The sequence below is a fragment of the Stylophora pistillata genome, chromosome 14 (genome assembly GCF_964205215.1).
Source record: "Stylophora pistillata chromosome 14, jaStyPist1.2, whole genome shotgun sequence".
Lineage (NCBI taxonomy): Eukaryota > Metazoa > Cnidaria > Anthozoa > Scleractinia > Pocilloporidae > Stylophora > Stylophora pistillata.
The window spans coordinates 28,946-47,439 of NC_142532.1; positions in this window are offsets into that span (position 1 = coordinate 28,946).

The window sequence follows — 18,494 nt, forward strand, 5'->3', positions numbered from 1 at the left end:
GCGTGCACCTCCTGCCAAGTCACGGCAGCCGTAGTGGCACGCCTGCGAGTGAGAGGCTGTGGACTTTGAGGCACATGTGCTAAGGCAGGCGGTGAGTCTTGTACTTACTCCTGCTACTTCCACCAAACACATCACAGAGCGGTCAAAATGGAATGTCGGGTGCACTAGATAGTCCCAGGGGAGTCGGGGAGTAGGCGCGCACCTCCTGCCAAATCACGGGCGCCGGTGTGGCACGCCTGCGAGTGAGAGGCTGTGCACTGTGCGGCACTTGTGCTAAAGAAGGCGGTGAGTCCTGTACTCACGCCTGCCACTTCCACGAAACGCATGACAACGCCACCAACATGAAATCCCAGGTGAACTAGACCCAGGGGAACCTCGCCAATAGAGGCGCAACTCCGGGAACTCACGGGCGACGGAGTGGCATGCGTGAGAGTGAGACGGTGTGCAAGAGGAAAGGGCGAGCCTTGTACTCACGCCTGCTACTTCCACGAAATACATCACCGCGCGGCCAAAACGGATTCCCGGGTGCACAAGATAGTCCCAAGGGAGTTGGGGAGTAGGCGCGAACCTCCTGCCAAATCAGGCAGCCGTAGTGGCACGCCTGCGAGTGAGAGGCTGTGGACTTTGAGGCACATGTGCTAAGGCAGGCGGTGAGTCTTGTACTTACTCCTGCTACTTCCACCAAACACATCACAGCGCGGCCAAAATGGATTGTCGGGTGCACTAGATAGTCCCAGGGGAGTCGGGGAGTAGGCGCGCACCTCCTGCCAAATCACGGGCGCCGATGTGGCACGCCTGCGAGTGAGAGGCTGTGCACTATGAGGCACATGTGATAAAAAAGGCGGTGAGTCTTGTACTCACGCCCGCTACTTGCATGAAACAAATGACCACGCGGCCAAAATGGATTCCCGGGTGCAGTAGATAGTCTCAGGGGAATTGGGGAGTAGGCGCGCTCCTCCTGCAAGTCACTGGCGTCGGCGTGACACGCCTGCGAGTGAGAGACTGTGCACTAAGAGGCACATGTGCTAAAGAAGGCGGTGAGCCTTCTATGACAACGCATGCCACTTCCACGAAATGCATAACAACGCGGACAAAACGGATTCCCGGGTGCAGTAGATAGTCCCAGGGGAGTTGGAGAGTAGTCGGGCACCTCCTGCCAAATCACGGCAGCCGTAGTGGCACGCCTGCGAGTGAGAGGCTGTGCACTATGAGGCACTTGTGCTAAAGAAGGCGGTGAGTCCTGTACTCACGCCTGCCACTTCCACGAAACGCATGACAACGCCACCAACATGAAATCCCAGGTGCACTAGACCCAGGGGAACCTCGCCAATAGAGGCGCAACTCCGGGAACTCACGGGCGACGGAGTGGCATGCGTGAGAGTGAGACGGTGTGCAAGAGGAAAGGGCGAGCCCTGTACTCACGCCTGCTACTTCCACGAAACACATCACCGCGCGGCCAAAACGGATTCCCGGGTGCACAAGATAGTCTTAGGGGAGTTGGGGAGTAGGCGCGCACCTCCTGCCAAATCACGGCAGCCGTAGTGGCACGCCTGCGAGTGAGAGGCTGTGGAATTCATAGGCACATGTGCTAAGGCAGGCGGTGAGTCTTGTACTTACTCCTGCTATTTCCACCAAACACATCACAGCGCGGCCAAAATGGATTGTCGGGTGCAATAGATAGTCCCAGGGGAGTCGGGGAGTAGGCGCGCACCTCCTGCCAAATCAAGGGCGCCGGTGTGGCACGCCTGCGAGTGAGAGGCTGTGCACTGTGAGGCACTTGTGCTAAAGAAGGCGGTGAGTCCTGTACTCACGCCTGCCACTTCCACGAAACGCATGACAACGCCACCAACATGAAATCCCAGGTGCACTAGACCCAGGGGAACCTCGCCAATAGAGGCGCAACTCCGGGAACTCACGGGCGACGGAGTGGCATGCGTGAGAGTGAGACGGTGTGCAAGAGGAAAGGGCGAGCCTTGTACTCACGCCTGCTACTTCCACGAAACACATCACCGCGCGGCCAAAACGGATTCCCGGGTGCACAAGATAGTCCCAGGGGAGTTGGGGATTAGGCGCGCACCTCCTGCCAAATCACGGCAGCCGTAGTGGCACGCCTGCGAGTGAGAGGCTGTGGACATTGAGGCACATGTGCTAAGGCAGGCGGTGAGTCTTGTAGTTACTCCTGCTACTTCCACCAAACACATCACAGCGCGGCTAAAATGGATTGTCGGGTGCAGTAGATAGTCCCAGGGGAGTCGGGGAGTAGGCGCGCACCTCCTGCCAAATCACGGGCGCCGGTGTGGCACGCCTGCGAGTGAGAGGCTGTGCACTGTGAGGCACTTGTGCTAAAGAAGGCGGTGAGTCCTGTACTCACGCCTGCCACTTCCACGAAACGCATGACAACGCCACCAACATGAAATCCCAGGTGCACTAGACCCAGGGGAACCTCGCCAATAGAGGCGCAACTCCGGGAACTCACGGGCGACGGAGTGGCATGCGTGAGAGTGAGACGGTGTGCAAGAGGAAAGGGCGAGCCTTGTACTCACGCCTGCTACTTCCACGAAACACATCACCGCGCGGCCAAAACGGATTCCCGGGTGCACAAGATAGTCCCAGGGGAGTTGGGGAGTAGGCGCGCACCTCCTGCCAAATCACGGCAGCCGTAGTGGCACGCCTGCGAGTGAGAGGCTGTGGACTTTGAGGCACATGTGCTAAGGCAGGCGGTGAGTCTTGTACTTACTCCTGCTACTTCCACCAAACACATCACAGCGCGGCCAAAATGGATTGTCGGGTGCACTAGATAGTCTAAGGGGAGCCGGGATGTAGGCGCGCACCTCCTACCAAATCACGGGCGCCGGTGTGGCACGCCTGCGAGTGAGAGGCTGTGCACTATGAGGCACATGTGCTAAAAAAGGCGGTGAGTCTTGTACTCACGCCCGCTACTTGCATGAAACAAATGACCACGCGGCCAAAATGGATTCCCGGGTGCAGTAGATAGTCTCAGGGGAATTGGGGAGTAGGCGCGCTCCTCCTGCAAGTCACTGGCGTCGGCGTGACACGCCTGCGAGTGAGAGACTGTGCACTAAGAGGCACATGTGCTAAAGAAGACGGTGAGCCTTCTATGACAACGCATGCCACTTCCACGAAACGCATGACAACGCGGACAAAACGGATTCCCGGGTGCAGTAGATAGTCTTAGGGGAGTTGGAGAGTAGTCGGGCACCTCCTGCCAAATCACGGCAGCCGTAGTGGCACGCCTGCGAGTGAGAGGCTGTGCACTGTGAGGCACTTGTGCTAAAGAAGGCGGTGAGTCCTGTACTCACGCCTGCCACTTCCACGAAACGCATGACAACGCCACCAACATGAAATCCCAGGTGCACTAGACCCAGGGGAACCTCGCCAATAGAGGCGCAACTCCGGGAACTCACGGGCGACGGAGTGGCATGCGTGAGAGTGAGACGGTGTGCAAGAGGAAAGGGCGAGCCTTGTACTCACGCCTGCTACTTCCACGAAACACATCACCGCGCGGCCAAAACGGATTCCCGGGTGCACAAGATAGTCCCAGGGGAGTTGGGGAGTAGGCGCGCACCTCCTGCCAAATCACGGCAGCCGTAGTGGCACGCCTGCGAGTGAGAGGCTGTGGACTTTGAGGCACATGTGCTAAGGCAGGCGGTGAGTCTTGTACTTACTTCTGCTACTTCCACCAAACACATCACAGCGCGACCAAAATGGATTGTAGGGTGCAGTAGATAGTCCCAGGGGAGTCGGGGAGTAGGCGCGCACCTCCTGCCAAATCACGGGCGCCGGTGTGGCACGCCTGCGAGTGAGAGGCTGTGCACTGTGAGGCACTTGTGCTAAAGAAGGCGGTGAGTCCTGTACTCACGCCTGCCACTTCCACGAAACGCATGACAACGCCACCAACATGAAATCCCAGGTGCACTAGACCCAGGGGAACCTCGCCAATAGAGGCGCAACTCCGGGAACTCACGGGCGACGGAGTGGCATGCGTGAGAGTGAGACGGTGTGCAAGAGGAAAGGGCGAGCCTTGTACTCACGCCTGCTACTTCCACGAAACACATCACCGCGCGGCCAAAACGGATTCCCGGGTGCACAAGATAGTCCCAGGGGAGTTGGGGAGTAGGCGCGCACCTCCTGCCAAATCACGGCAGCCGTAGTGGCACGCCTGCGAGTGAGAGGCTGTGGACTTTGAGGCACATGTGCTAAGGCAGGCGGTGAGTCTTGTACTTACTCCTGCTACTTCCACCAAACACATCACAGCGCGGCCAAAATGGATTGTCGGGTGCAGTAGATAGTCCCAGGGGAGTCGGGGAGTAGGCGCGCACCTCCTGCCAAATCACGGGCGCCGGTGTGGCACGCCTGCGAGTGAGAGGCTGTGCACTGTGAGGCACTTGTGCTAAAGAAGGCGGTGAGTCCTGTACTCACGCCTGCCACTTCCACGAAACGCATGACAACGCCACCAACATGAAATCCCAGGTGCACTAGACCCAGGGGAACCTCGCCAATAGAAGCGCAACTCCGGGAACTCACGGGCGACGGAGTGGCATGCGTGAGAGTTAGACGGTGTGCAAGAGGAAAGGGCGAGCCTTGTACTCACGCCTGCTACTTCCACGAAACACATCACCGCGCGGCCAAAACGGATTCCCGGGTGCACAAGATAGCCCCAGGGGAGTTGAGGAGTAGGCGCGCACCTCCTGCCAAATCACGGCAGCCGTAGTGGCACGCCTGCGAGTGAGAGGCTGTGGACTTTGAGGCACATGTGCTAAAGCAGGCGGTGAGTCTTGTACTTACTCCTGCTACTTCCACCAAACACATCACAGCGCAGCCAAAATGGATTGTCGGGTGCACTAGATAGTCTAAGGGGAGTCGGGGAGTAGGCGCGCACCTCCTGCCAAATCACGGGCGCCGGTGTGGCACGCCTGCGAGTGAGAGGCTGTGCACTATGAGGCACATGTGCTAAAAAAGGCGGTGAGTCGTGTACTCACGCCCGCTACTTGCATGAAACAAATGACCACGCGGCCAAAATGGATTCCCGGGTGCAGTAGATAGTCTCAGGGGAATTGGGGAGTAGGCGCGCTCCTCCTGCAAGTCACTGGCGTCGGCGTGACACGCCTGCGAGTGAATGACTGTGCACTAAGAGGCACATGTGCTAAAGAAGGCGGTGAGCCTTCTATGACAACGCATGCCACTTCCACGAAACGCATGACAACGCGGACAAAACGGATTCCCGGGTGCAGTAGATAGTCCCAGGGGAGTTGGAGAGTAGTCGGGCACCTCCTGCCAAATCACGGCAGCCGTAGTGGCACGCCTGCGAGTGAGACGCTGTGCACTGTGAGGCACTTGTGCTAAAGAAGGCGGTGAGTCCTGTACTCACGCCTGCCACTTCCACGAAACGCATGACAACGCCACCAACATGAAATCCCAGGTGCACTAGACCCAGGGGAACCTCGCCAATAGAGGCGCAACTCCGGGAACTCACGGGCGACGGAGTGGCATGCGTGAGAGTGAGACGGTGTGCAAGAGGAAAGGGCGAGCCTTGTACTCACGCCTGCTACTTCCACGAAACACATCACCGCGCGGCCAAAACGGATTCCCGGGTGCACAAGATAGTCCCAGGGGAGTTGGGGAGTAGGCGCGCACCTCCTGCCAAATCACGGCAGCCGTAGTGGCACGCCTGCGAGTGAGAGGCTGTGGACTTTGAGGCACATGTGCTAAGGCAGGCGGTGAGTCTTGTACTTACTCCTGCTACTTCCACCAAACACATCACAGCGCGGCCAAAATGGATTGTCGGGTGCAGTAGATAGTCCCAGGGGAGTCGGGGAGTAGGCGCGCACCTCCTGCCAAATCACGAGCGCCGGTGTGGCACGCCTGCGAGTGAGAGGCTGTGCACTGTGAGGCACTTGTGCTAAAGAAGGCGGTGAGTCCTGTACTCACGCCTGCCACTTCCACGAAACGCATGACAACGCCACCAACATGAAATCCCAGGTGCACTAGACCCAGGAGAACCTCGCGAATAGAGGCGCAACTCCGGGAACTCACGGGCGACGGAGTGGCATGCGTGAGAGTGAGACGGTGTGCAAGAGGAAAGGGCGAGCCTTGTACTCACGCCTGCTACTTCCACGAAACACATCACCGCGCGGCCAAAACGGATTCCCGGGTGCACAAGATAGTCCCAGGGGAGTTGGGGAGTAGGCGCGCACCTCCTGCCAAATCACGGCAGCCGTAGTGGCACGCCTGCGAGTGAGAGGCTGTGGACTTTGAGGCACATGTGCTAAAGCAGGCGGTGAGTCTTGTACTTACTCCTGCTACTTCCACCAAACACATCACAGCGCGGCCAAAATGGATTGTCGGGTGCACTAGATAATCTAAGGGGAGTCGGGAAGTAGGCGCGCACCTCCTGCCAAATCACGGCCGCCGGTGTGGCACGCCTGCGAGTGAGAGGCTGTGCACTATGAGGCACATGTGCTAAAAAAGGCGGTGAGTCTTGTACTCACGAACACTACTTGCATGAAACAAATGACCACGCGGCCAAAATGGATTCCCGGGTGCAGTAGATAGTCTCAGGGGAATTGGGGAGTAGGCGCGCTCCTCCTGCAAGTCACTGGCGTCGGCGTGACACGCCTGCGAGTGAGAGACTGTGCACTAAGAGGCACATGTGCTAAAGAAGGCGGTGAGCCTTCTATGACAACGCATGCCACTTCCACGAAACGCATGACAACGCGGACAAAACGGATTCCCGGGTGCAGTAGATAGTCCCAGGGGAGTTGGAGAGTAGTCGGGCACCTCCTGCCAAATCACGGCAGCCGTAGTGGCACGCCTGCGAGTGAGAGGCTGTGCACTGTGAGGCACTTGTGCTAAAGAAGGCGGTGAGTCCTGTACTCACGCCTGCCACTTCCACGAAACGCATGACAACGCCACCAACATGAAATCCCAGGTGCACTAGACCCAGGGGAACCTCGCCAATAGAGGCGCAACTCCGGGAGCTCACGGGCGACGGAGTGGCATGCGTGAGAGTGAGACGGTGTGCAAGAGGAAAGGGCGAGCCTTGTACTCACGCCTGCTACTTCCACGAAACACATCACCGCGCGGCCAAAACGGATTCCCGGGTGCACAAGATAGTCCCAGGGGAGTTGGGGAGTAGGCGCGCACCTCCTGCCAAATCACGGCAGCCGTAGTGGCACGCCTGCGAGTGAGAGGCTGTGGACTTTGAGGCACATGTGCTAAGGCAGGCGGTGAGTCTTGTACTTACTCCTGCTACTTCCACCAAACACATCACAGCGCGGCCAAAATGGATTGTCGGGTGCAGTAGATAGTCCCAGGGGAGTCGGGGAGTAGGCGCGCACCTCCTGCCAAATCACGGGCGCCGGTGTGGCACGCCTGCGAGTGAGAGGCTGTGCACTGTGAGGCACTTGTGCTAAAGAAGGCGGTGAGTCCTGTACTCACGCCTGCCACTTCCACGAAACGCATGACAACGCCACCAACATGAAATCCCAGGTGCACTAGACCCAGGGGAACCTCGCCAATAGAGGCGCAACTCCGGGAACTCACGGGCGACGGAGTGGCATGCGTGAGAGTGAGACGGTGTGCAAGAGGAAAGGGCGAGCCTTGTACTCACGCCTGCTACTTCCACGAAACACATCACCGCGCGGCCAAAACGGATTCCCGGGTGCACAAGATAGTCCCAGGGGAGTTGGGGAGTAGGCGTGCACCTCCTGCCAGATCACGGCAGCCGTAGTGGCACGCCTGCGAGTGAGAGGCTGTGGACTTTGAGGCACATGTGCTAAAGCAGGCGGTGAGTCTTGTACTTACTCCTGCTACTTCCACCAAACACATCACAGCGCGGCCAAAATGGATTGTCGGGTGCACTAGATAGTCCCAGGGGAGTCGGGGAGTAGGCGCGCACCTCCTGCCAAATCACGGGCGCCGCTGTGGCACGCCTGCGAGTGAGAGGCTGTGCACTATAAGGCACATGTGCTAAAAAAGGCGGTGAGTCTTGTACTCACGCCCGCTACTTGCATGAAAGAAATGACCACGCGGCCAAAATGGATTCCCGGGTGCAGTAGATAGTCTCAGGGGAATTGGGGAGTAGGCGCGCTCCTCCTGCAAGTCACTGGCGTCGGCGTGACACGCCTGCGAGTGAGAGACTGTGCACTAAGAGGCACATGTGCTAAAGAAGGCGGTGAGCCTTCTATGACAACGCATGCAACTTCCACGAAACGCATGACAACGCGGACAAAACGGATTCCCGGGTGCAGTAGATAGTCCCAGGGGAGTTGGAGAGTAGTCGGGCACCTCCTGCCAAATCACGGCAGCCGTAGTGGCACGCCTGCGAGTGAGAGGCTGTGCACTGTGAGGCACTTGTGCTAAAGAAGGCGGTGAGTCCTGTACTCACGCCTGCCACTTCCACGAAACGCATGACAACGCCACCAACATGAAATCCCAGGTGCACTAGACCCAGGGGAACCTCGCCAATAGAGGCGCAACTCCGGGAACTCACGGGCGACGGAGTGGCATGCGTGAGAGTGAGACGGTGTGCAAGAGGAAAGGGCGAGCCTTGTACTCACGCCTGCTACTTCCACGAAACACATCACCGCGCGGCCAAAACGGATTCTCGGGTGCACAAGATAGTCCCAGGGGAGTTGGGGAGTAGGCGCACACCTCCTGCCAAATCACGGCAGCCGTAGTGGCACGCCTGCGAGTGAGAGGCTGTGGACTTTGAGGCACATGTGCTAAGGCAGGCGGTGAGTCTTGTACTTACTCCTGCTACTTCCACCAAACACATCACAGCGCGGCCAAAATGGATTGTCGGGTGCACTAGATAGTCTAAGGGGAGTCGGGGAGTAGGCGCGCACCTCCTGCCAAATCACGGGCGCCGGTGTGGCACGCCTGCGAGTGAGAGGCTGTGCACTATGAGGCACATGTGCTAAAAAAGGCGGTGAGTCTTGTACTCACGCCCGCTACTTGCATGAAACAAATGACCACGCGGCCAAAATGGATTCCCGGGTGCAGTAGATAGTCTCAGGGGAATTGGGGAGTAGGCGCGCTCCTCCTGCAAGTCACTGGCGTCGGCGTGACACGCCTGCGAGTGAGAGACTGTGCACTAAGAGTTACATGTGCTAAAGAAGGCGGTGAGCCTTCTATGACAACGCATGCCACTTCCACGAAACGCATGACAACGCGGACAAAACGGATTCCCGGGTGCAGTAGATAGTCCCAGGGGAGTTGGAGAGTAGTCGGGCACCTCCTGCCAAATCACGGCAGCCGTAGTGGCACGCCTGCGAGTGAGAGGCTGTGCACTGTGAGGCACTTGTGCTAAAGAAGGCGGTGAGTCCTGTACTCACGCCTGCCACTTCCACGAAACGCATGACAACGCCACCAACATGAAATCCCAGGTGCACTAGACCCAGGGGAACCTCGCCAATAGAGGCGCAACTCCGGGAACTCACGGGCGACGGAGTGGCATGCGTGAGAGTGAGACGGTGTGCAAGAGGAAAGGGCGAGCCTTGTACTCACGCCTGCTACTTCCACGAAACACATCACCGCGCGGCCAAAACGGATTCCCGGGTGCAGAAGATAGTCCCAGGGGAGTTGGGGAGTAGGCGCGCACCTCCTGCCAAATCACGGCAGCCGTAGTGGCACGCCTGCGAGTGAGAGGCTGTGGACTTTGAGGCACATGTGCTAAAGCAGGCGGTGAGTCTTGTACTTACTCCTGCTACTTCCACCAAACACATCACAGCGCGGCCAAAATGGATTGTCGGGTGCAGTAGATAGTCCCAGGGGAGTCGGGGAGTAGGCGCGCACCTCCTGCCAAATCACGGGCGCCGGTGTGGCACGCCTGCGAGTGAGAGGCTGTGCACTGTGAGGCACTTGTGCTAAAGAAGGCGGTGAGTCCTGTACTCACGCCTGCCACTTCCACGAAACGCATGACAACGCCACCAACATGAAATCCCAGGTGCACTAGACCCAGGGGAACCTCGCCAATAGAGGCGCAACTCCGGGAACTCACGGGCGACGGAGTGGCATGCGTGAGAGTTAGACGGTGTGCAAGAGGAAAGGGCGAGCCTTGTACTCACGCCTGCTACTTCCACGAAACACATCACCGCGCGGCCAAAACGGATTCCCGGGTACACAAGATAGTCCCAGGGGAGTTGAGGAGTAGGCGCGCACCTCCTGCCAAATCACGGCAGCCGTAGTGGCACGCCTGCGAGTGAGAGGCTGTGGACTTTGAGGCACATGTGCTAAAGCAGGCGGTGAGTCTTGTACTTACTCCTGCTATTTCCAACAAACACATCACAGCGCGGCCAAAATGGATTGTCGGGTGCAGTAGATAGTCTAAGGGGAGTCGGGGAGTAGGCGCACACCTCCTGCCAAATCACGGCAGCCGTAGTGGCACGCCTGCGAGTGAGAGGCTGTGCACTATGAGGCACATGTGCTAAAAAAGGCGGTGAGTCTTGTACTCACGCCCGCTACTTGCATGAAACAAATGACCACGCGGCCAAAATGGATTCCCGGGTGCAGTAGATAGTCTCAGGGCAATTGGGGAGTAGGCACGCTCCTCCTGCAAGTCACTGGCGTCGGCGTGACACGCCTGCGAGTGAGAGACTGTGCACTAAGAGGCACATGTGCTAAAGAAGGCGGTGAGCCTTGTATGACAACGCATGCCACTTCCAAGAAACGCATGACAACGCGGACAAAACGGATTCCCGGGTGCAGTAGATAGTCCCAGGGGAGTTGGAGAGTAGTCGGGCACCTCCTGCCAAATCACGGCAGCCGTAGTGGCACGCCTGCGAGTGAGAGGCTGTGCACTGTGAGGCACTTGTGCTAAAGAAGGCGGTGAGTCCTGTACTCACGCCTGCCACTTCCACGAAACGCATGACAACGCCACCAACATGAAATCCCAGGTGCACTAGACCCAGGGGAACCTCGCTAATAGAGGTGCAACTCCGGGAACTCACGGGCGACGGAGTGGCATGCGTGAGAGTGAGACGGTGTGCAAGAGGAAAGGGCGAGCCTTGTACTCACGCCTGCTACTTCCACGAAACACATCACCGCGCGGCCAAAACGGATTCCCAGGTGCACAAGATAGTCCCAGGGGAGTTGGGGAGTAGGCGCGCACCTCCTGCCAAATCACGGCAGCCGTAGTGGCACGCCTGCGAGTGAGAGGCTGTGGACTTTGAGGCACATGTGCTAAGGTAGGCGGTGAGTCTTGTACTTACTCCTGCTACTTCCACCAAACACATCACAGCACGGCCAAAATGGATTGTCGGGTGCATTAGATAGTCCCAGGGGAGTCGGGGAGTAGGCGCGCACCTCCTGCCAAATCACGGGCGCCGGTGTGGCACGCCTGCGAGTGAGAGGCTGTGCACTATGAGGCACATGTGCTAAAGAAGGCGGTGAGCCTTGTATGACAACGCATGCCACTTCCACGAAACGCATGACAACGCGGACAAAACGGATTCCCGGGTGCAGTAGATAGTCCCAGGGGAGTTGGAGAGTAGTCGGGCACCTCCTGCCAAATCACGGCAGCCGTAGTGGCACGCCTGCGAGTGAGAGGCTGTGCACTGTGAGGCACATGTGCTAAAGAAGGCGGTGAGTCCTGTACTCACGCCTGCCACTTCCACGAAACGCATGACAACGCCACCAAAATGAAATCCCAGGTGCACTAGACCCAGGGGAACCTCGCCAATAGAGGCGCAACTCCGGGAACTCACGGGCGACGGAGTGGCATGCGTGAGAGTGAGACGGTGTGCAAGAGGAAAGGGCGAGCCTTGTACTCACGCCTGCTACTTCCACGAAACACATCACCGCGCGGCCAAAACGGATTCCCGGGTGCACAAGATAGTCCCAGGGGAGTTGGGGAGTAGGCGCGCACCTCCTGCCAAATCACGGCAGCCGTAGTGGAACGCCTGCGAGTGAGAGGCTGTGGACTTTGAGGCACATGTGCTAAAGCAGGCGGTAAGTCTTGTACTTACTCCTGCTACTTCCACCAAACACATCACAGCGCGGCCAAAATGGATTGTCGGGTGCACTAGATAGTCCCAGGGGAGTCGCGGAGTAGGCGCGCACCTCCTGCCAAATCACGGGCGCCGGTGTGGCACGCCTGCGAGTGAGAGGCTGTGAACTATGAGGCACATGTGCTAAAAAAGGCGGTGAGTCTTGTACTCACGCCCGCTACTTGCATGAAACAAATGACCACGCGGCCAAAATGGACTCCCGGGTGCAGTAGATAGTCTCAGGGGAATTGGGGAGTAGGCGCGCTCTTCCTGCAAGACACTGGCGTCGGCGTGACACGCCTGCGAGTGAGAGACTGTGCACTAAGAGGCACATGTGCTAAAAAAGGCGGTGAGCCTTGTATGACAACGCATGCCACTTCCACGAATAGCATGACAACGCGGACAAAACGGATTCCCGGGTGCAGTAGATATTCCCAGGGGAGTTGGAGAGTAGTCGGCCACCTCCTGCCAAATCACGGCAGCCGTAGTTGCACGCCTGCGAGTGAGAGGCTGTGCACTGTGAGGCACTTGTGCTAAAGAAGGCGGTGAGTCCTGTACTCACGCCTGCCACTTCCACGAAACGCATGACAACGCCACCAACATGAAATCCCAGGTGCACTAGACCCAGGGGAACCTCGCCAATAGAGGCGCAACTCGGGGAACTCACGGGCGACGGAGTGGCATGCGTGAGAGTGAGACGGTGTGCAAGAGGAAAGGGCGAGCCTTGTACTCACGCCTGCTACTTCCACGAAACACATCACCGCGCGGCCAAAACGGATTCCCGGGTGCACAAGATAGTCCCAGGGGAGTTGGGGAGTAGGCGCGCACCTCCTGCCAAATCACGGCAGCCCTAGTGGCACGCCTGCGAGTGAGAGGCTGTGCACTATGAGGCACATGTGCTAAAAAAGGCGGTGAGTCTTGTACTCACGCCCGCTACTTGCATGAAACAAATGACCACGCGGCCAAAATGGATTCCCGGGTGCAGTAGATAGTCTCAGGGGAATTGGGGAGTAGGCGCGCTCCTCCTGCAAGTCACTGGCGTCGGCGTGACACGCCTGCGAGTGAGAGACTGTGCACTAAGAGGCACATGTGCTAAAGAAGGCGGTGAGCCTTGTATGACAACGCATGCCACTTCCACGAAACGCATGACAACGCGGACAAAACGGATTCCCGGGTGCAGTAGATAGTCCCAGGGGAGTTGGAGAGTAGTCGGGCACCTCCTGCCAAATCACGGCAGCCGTAGTGGCACGCCTGCGAGTGAGAGGCTGTGCACTGTGAGGCACTTGTGCTAAAGAAGGCGGTGAGTCCTGTACTCACGCCTGCCACTTCCACGAAACGCATGACAACGCCACCAACATGAAATCCCAAGTGCACTAGACCCAGGGGAACCTCGCCAATAGAGGTGCAACGCCGGGAACTCACGGGCGACGGAGTGGCATGCGTGAGAGTGAGACGGTGTGCAAGAGGAAAGGGCGAGCCTTGTACTCACGCCTGCTACTTCCACGAAACACATCACCGCGCGGCCAAAACGGATTCCCGGGTGCACAAGATAGTCCCAGGGGAGTTGGGGAGTAGGCGCGCACCTCCTGCCAAATCACGGCAGCCGTAGTGGCACGCCTGCGAGTGAGAGGCTGTGGACTTTGAGGCACATGTGCTAAGGCAGGCGGTGAGTCTTGTACTTACTCCTGCTACTTCCACCAAACACATCACAGCACGGCCAAAATGGATTGTCGGGTGCATTAGATAGTCCCAGGGGAGTAAGGGAGTAGGCGCGCACCTCCTGCCAAATCACGGGCGCCGGTGTGGCACGCCTGCGAGTGAGAGGCTGTGCACTATGAGGCACATGTGCTAAAGAAGGCGGTGAGCCTTGTATGACAACGCATGCCACTTCCTCGAAACGCATGACAACGCGGACAAAACGGATTCCTGGGTGCAGTAGATAGTCCCAGGGGAGTTGGAGAGTAGTCGGCCACCTCCTGCCAAATCACGGCAGCCGTAGTGGCACGCCTGCGAGTGAGAGGCTGTGCACTGTGAGGCACATGTGCTAAAGAAGGCGGTGAGTCCTGTACTCACGCCTGCCACTTCCACGAAACGCATGACAACGCCACCAAAATGAAATCCCAGGTGCACTAGACCCAGGGGAACCTCGCCAATAGAGGCGCAACTCCGGGAACTCACGGGCGACGGAGTGGCATGCGTGAGAGTGAGACGGTGTGCAAGAGGAAAGGGCGAGCCTTGTACTCACGCCTGCTACTTCCACGAAACACATCACCGCGCGGCCAAAACGGATTCCCGGGTGCACAAGATAGTCCCAGGGGAGTTGGGGAGTAGGCGCGCACCTCCTGCCAAATCACGGCAGCCGTCGTGGAACGCCTGCGAGTGAGAGTCTGTGGAATTTGAGGCACATGTGCTAAGGCAGGCTGTGAGTCTTGTACTTACTCCTGCTACTTCCACCAAACACATCACAGCACGGCCAAAATGGATTGTCGGGTGCATTAGATAGTCCCAGGGGAGTCGGGGAGTAGGCGCGCACCTCCTGCCAAAGCACGGGCGCCGGTGTGGCACGCCTGCGAGTGAGATGCTGTGCACTATGAGGCACATGTGCTAAAGAAGGCGGTGAGCCTTGTATGACAACGCATGCCACTTCCACGAAACGCATGACAACGCGGACAAAACGGATTCCCGGGTGCAGTAGATAGTCCCAGGGGAGTTGGAGAGTAGTCGGGCACCTCCTGCCAAATCACGGCAGCCGTAGTGGCACGCCTGCGAGTGAGAGGCTGTGCACTGTGAGGCACATGTGCTAAAGAAGGCGGTGAGTCCTGTACTCACGCCTGCCACTTCCACGAAACGCATGACAACGCCACCAAAATGAAATCCCAGGTGCACTAGACCCAGGGGAACCTCGCCAATAGACGCGCAACTCCGGGAACTCACGGGCGACGGAGTGGCATGCGTGAGAGTGAGACGGTGTGCAAGAGGAAAGGGCGAGCCTTGTACTCACGCCTGCTACTTCCACGAAACACATCACCGCGCGGCCAAAACGGATTCCCGGGTGCACAAGATAGTCCCAGGGGAGTTGGGGAGTAGGCGCGCACCTCCTGCCAAATCACGGCAGCCGTAGTGGCACGCCTGCGAGTGAGAGGCTGTGGACTTTGAGGCACATGTGCTAAAGCAGGCGGTGAGTCTTGTACTTACTCCTGCTACTTCCACCAAACACATCACAGCGCGGCCAAAATGGATTGTCGGGTGCACTAGATAGTCCCAGGGGAGTCGCGGAGTAGGCGCGCACCTCCTGCCAAATCACGGGCGCCGGTGTGGCACGCCTGCGAGTGAGAGGCTGTGCACTATGAGGCACATGTGCTAAAAAAGGCGGTGAGTCTTGTACTCACGCCCGCTACTTGCATGAAACAAATGACCACGCGGCCAAAATGGATTCCCGGGTGCAGTAGATAGTCGCAGGGGAATTGGGGAGTAGGCGCGCTCTTCCTGCAAGACACTGGCGTCGGCGTGACACGCCTGCGAGTGAGAGACTGTGCACTAAGAGGCACATGTGCTAAAGAAGGCGGTGAGCCTTGTATGACAACGCATGCCACTTCCACGAATAGCATGACAACGCGGACAAAACGGATTCCCGGGTGCTGTAGATATTCCCAGGGGAGTTGGAGAGTAGTCGGCCACCTCCTGCCAAATCACGGCAGCCGTAGTGGCACGCCTGCGAGTGAGAGGCTGTGCACTGTGAGGCACTTGTGCTAAAGAAGGCGGTGAGTCCTGTACTCACGCCTGCCACTTCCACGAAACGCATGACAACGCCACCAACATGAAATCCCAGGTGCACTAGACCCAGGGGAACCTCGCCAATAGAGGCGCAACTCGGGGAACGCACGGGCGACGGAGTGGCATGCGTGAGAGTGAGACGGTGTGCAAGAGGAAAGGGCGAACCTTGTACTCACGCCTGCTACTTCCACGAAACACATCACCGCGCGGCCAAAACGGATTCCCGGGTGCACAAGATAGTCCCAGGGGAGTTGGGGAGTAGGCGCGCACCTCCTGCCAAATCACGGCAGCCGTAGTGGCACGCCTGCGAGTGAGAGGCTGTGCACTATGAGGCACATGTGCTAAAAAAGGCGGTGAGTCTTGTACTCACGCCCGCTACTTGTATGAAACAAATCACCACGCGGCCAAAATGGATTCCCGGGTGCAGTAGATAGTCTCAGGGGAATTGGGGAGTAGGCGTGCTCCTCCTGCAAGTCACTGGCGTCGGCGTGACACGCCTACGAGTGAGAGACTGTGCACTAAGAGGCACATGTGCTAAAGAAGGCGGTGAGCCTTGTATGACAACGCATGCCACTTCCACGAAACGCATGACAACGCGGACAAAACGGATTCCCGGGTGCAGTAGATAGTCCCAGGGGAGTTGGAGAGTAGTCGGGCACCTCCTGCCAAATCACGGCAGCCGTAGTGGCACGCCTGCGAGTGAGAGGCTGTGCACTGTGAGGCACTTGTGCTAAAGAAGGCGGTGAGTCCTGTACTCACGCCTGCCACTTCCACGAAACGCATGACAACGCCACCAACATGAAATCCCAGGTGCACTAGACCCAGGGGAACCTCGCCAATAGAGGTGCAACTCCGGGAACTCACGGGCGACGGAGTGGCATGCGTGAGAGTGAGACGGTGTGCAAGAGGAAAGGGCGAGCCTTGTACTCACGCCTGCTACTTCCACGAAACACAACACCGCGCGGCCAAAACGGATTCCCGGGTGCACAAGATAGTCCCAGGGGAGTTGGGGAGTAGGCGCGCACCTCCTGCCAAATCACGGCAGCCGTAGTGGCACGCCTGCGAGTGAGAGGCTGTGGACTTTGAGGGATATGTGCTAAGGCAGGCGGTGAGTCTTGTACTTACTCCTGCTACTTCCACCAAACACATCACAGCACGGCCAAAATGGATTGTCGGGTGCATTAGATAGTCCCAGGGGAGTCGGGGAGTAGGCGCGCACCTCCTGCCAAATCACGGGCGCCGGTGTGGCACGCCTGCGAGTGAGAGGCTGTGGACTATGAGGCACATGTGCTAAAGAAGGCGGTGAGCCTTGTATGACAACGCATGCCACTTCCACGAAACGCATGACAACGCGGACAAAACGGATTCCCGGGTGCAAAAGATAGTCCCAGGGGAGTTGGAGAGTAGTCGGGCACCTCCTGCCAAATCACGGCAGCCGTAGTGGCACGCCTGCGAGTGAGAGGCTGTGCACTGTGAGGCACATGTGCTAAAGAAGGCGGTGAGTCCTGTACTCACGCCTGCCACTTCCACGAAACGCATGACAACGCCACCAAAATGAAATCCCAGGTGCACTAGACCCAGGGGAACCTCGCCAATAGAGGCGCAACTCCGGGAACTCACGGGCGACGGAGTGGCATGCGTGAGAGTGAGACGGTGTGCAAGAGGAAAGGGCGAGCCTTGTACTCACGCCTTCTACTTCCACGAAACACATCACCGCGCGGCCAAAACGGATTCCCGGGTGCACAAGATAGTCCCAGGGGAGTTGGGGAGTAGGCGCGCACCTCCTGCCAAATCACGGCAGCCGTAGTGGCACGCCTGCGAGTGAGAGGCTGTGGACTTTGAGGCACATGTGCTAAGGCAGGCGGTGAGTCTTGTACTTACTCCTGCTACTTCCACCAAACACATCACAGCACGGCCAAAATGGATTGTCGGGTGCATTAGATAGTCCCAGGGGAGTCGGGGAGTAGGCGCGCACCTCCTGCCAAATCACGGGCGCCGGTGTGGCACGCCTGCGAGTGAGAGGCTGTGCACTATGAGGCACATGTGCTAAAGAAGGCGGTGAGCCTTGTATGACAACGCATGCCACTTCCACGAAACGCATGACAACGCGGACAAAACGGATTCCCGGGTGCAGTAGATAGTCCCAGGGGAGTTGGAGAGTAGTCGGGCACCTCCTGCCAAATCACGGCAGCCGTAGTTGCACGCCTGCGAGTGAGAGGCTGTGCACTGTGAGGCACATGTGCTAAAGAAGGCGGTGAGTCCTGTACTCACGCCTGCCACTTCCACGAAACGCATGACAACAACACCAAAATTAAATCCCAGGTGCACTAGACCCAGGGGAACCTCGCCAATAGAGGCGCAACTCCGGGAACTCACGGGCGACGGAGTGGCATGCGTGAGAGTGAGACGGTGTGCAAGAGGAAAGGGCGAGCCTTGTACTCACGCCTGCTACTTCCACGAAACACATCACCGCGCGGCCAAAACGGATTCCCGGGTGCACAAGATAGTCCCAGGGGAGTTGGGGAGTAGGCGCGCACCTCCTGCCAAATCACGGCAGCCGTCGTGGCACGCCTGCGAGTGAGAGGCTGTGGAATTTGAGGCACATGTGCTAAGGCAGGCGGTGAGTCTTGTACTTACTCCTGCTACTTCCACCAAACACATCACAGCACGGCCAAAATGGATTGTCGGGTGCATTAGATAGTCCCAGGGGAG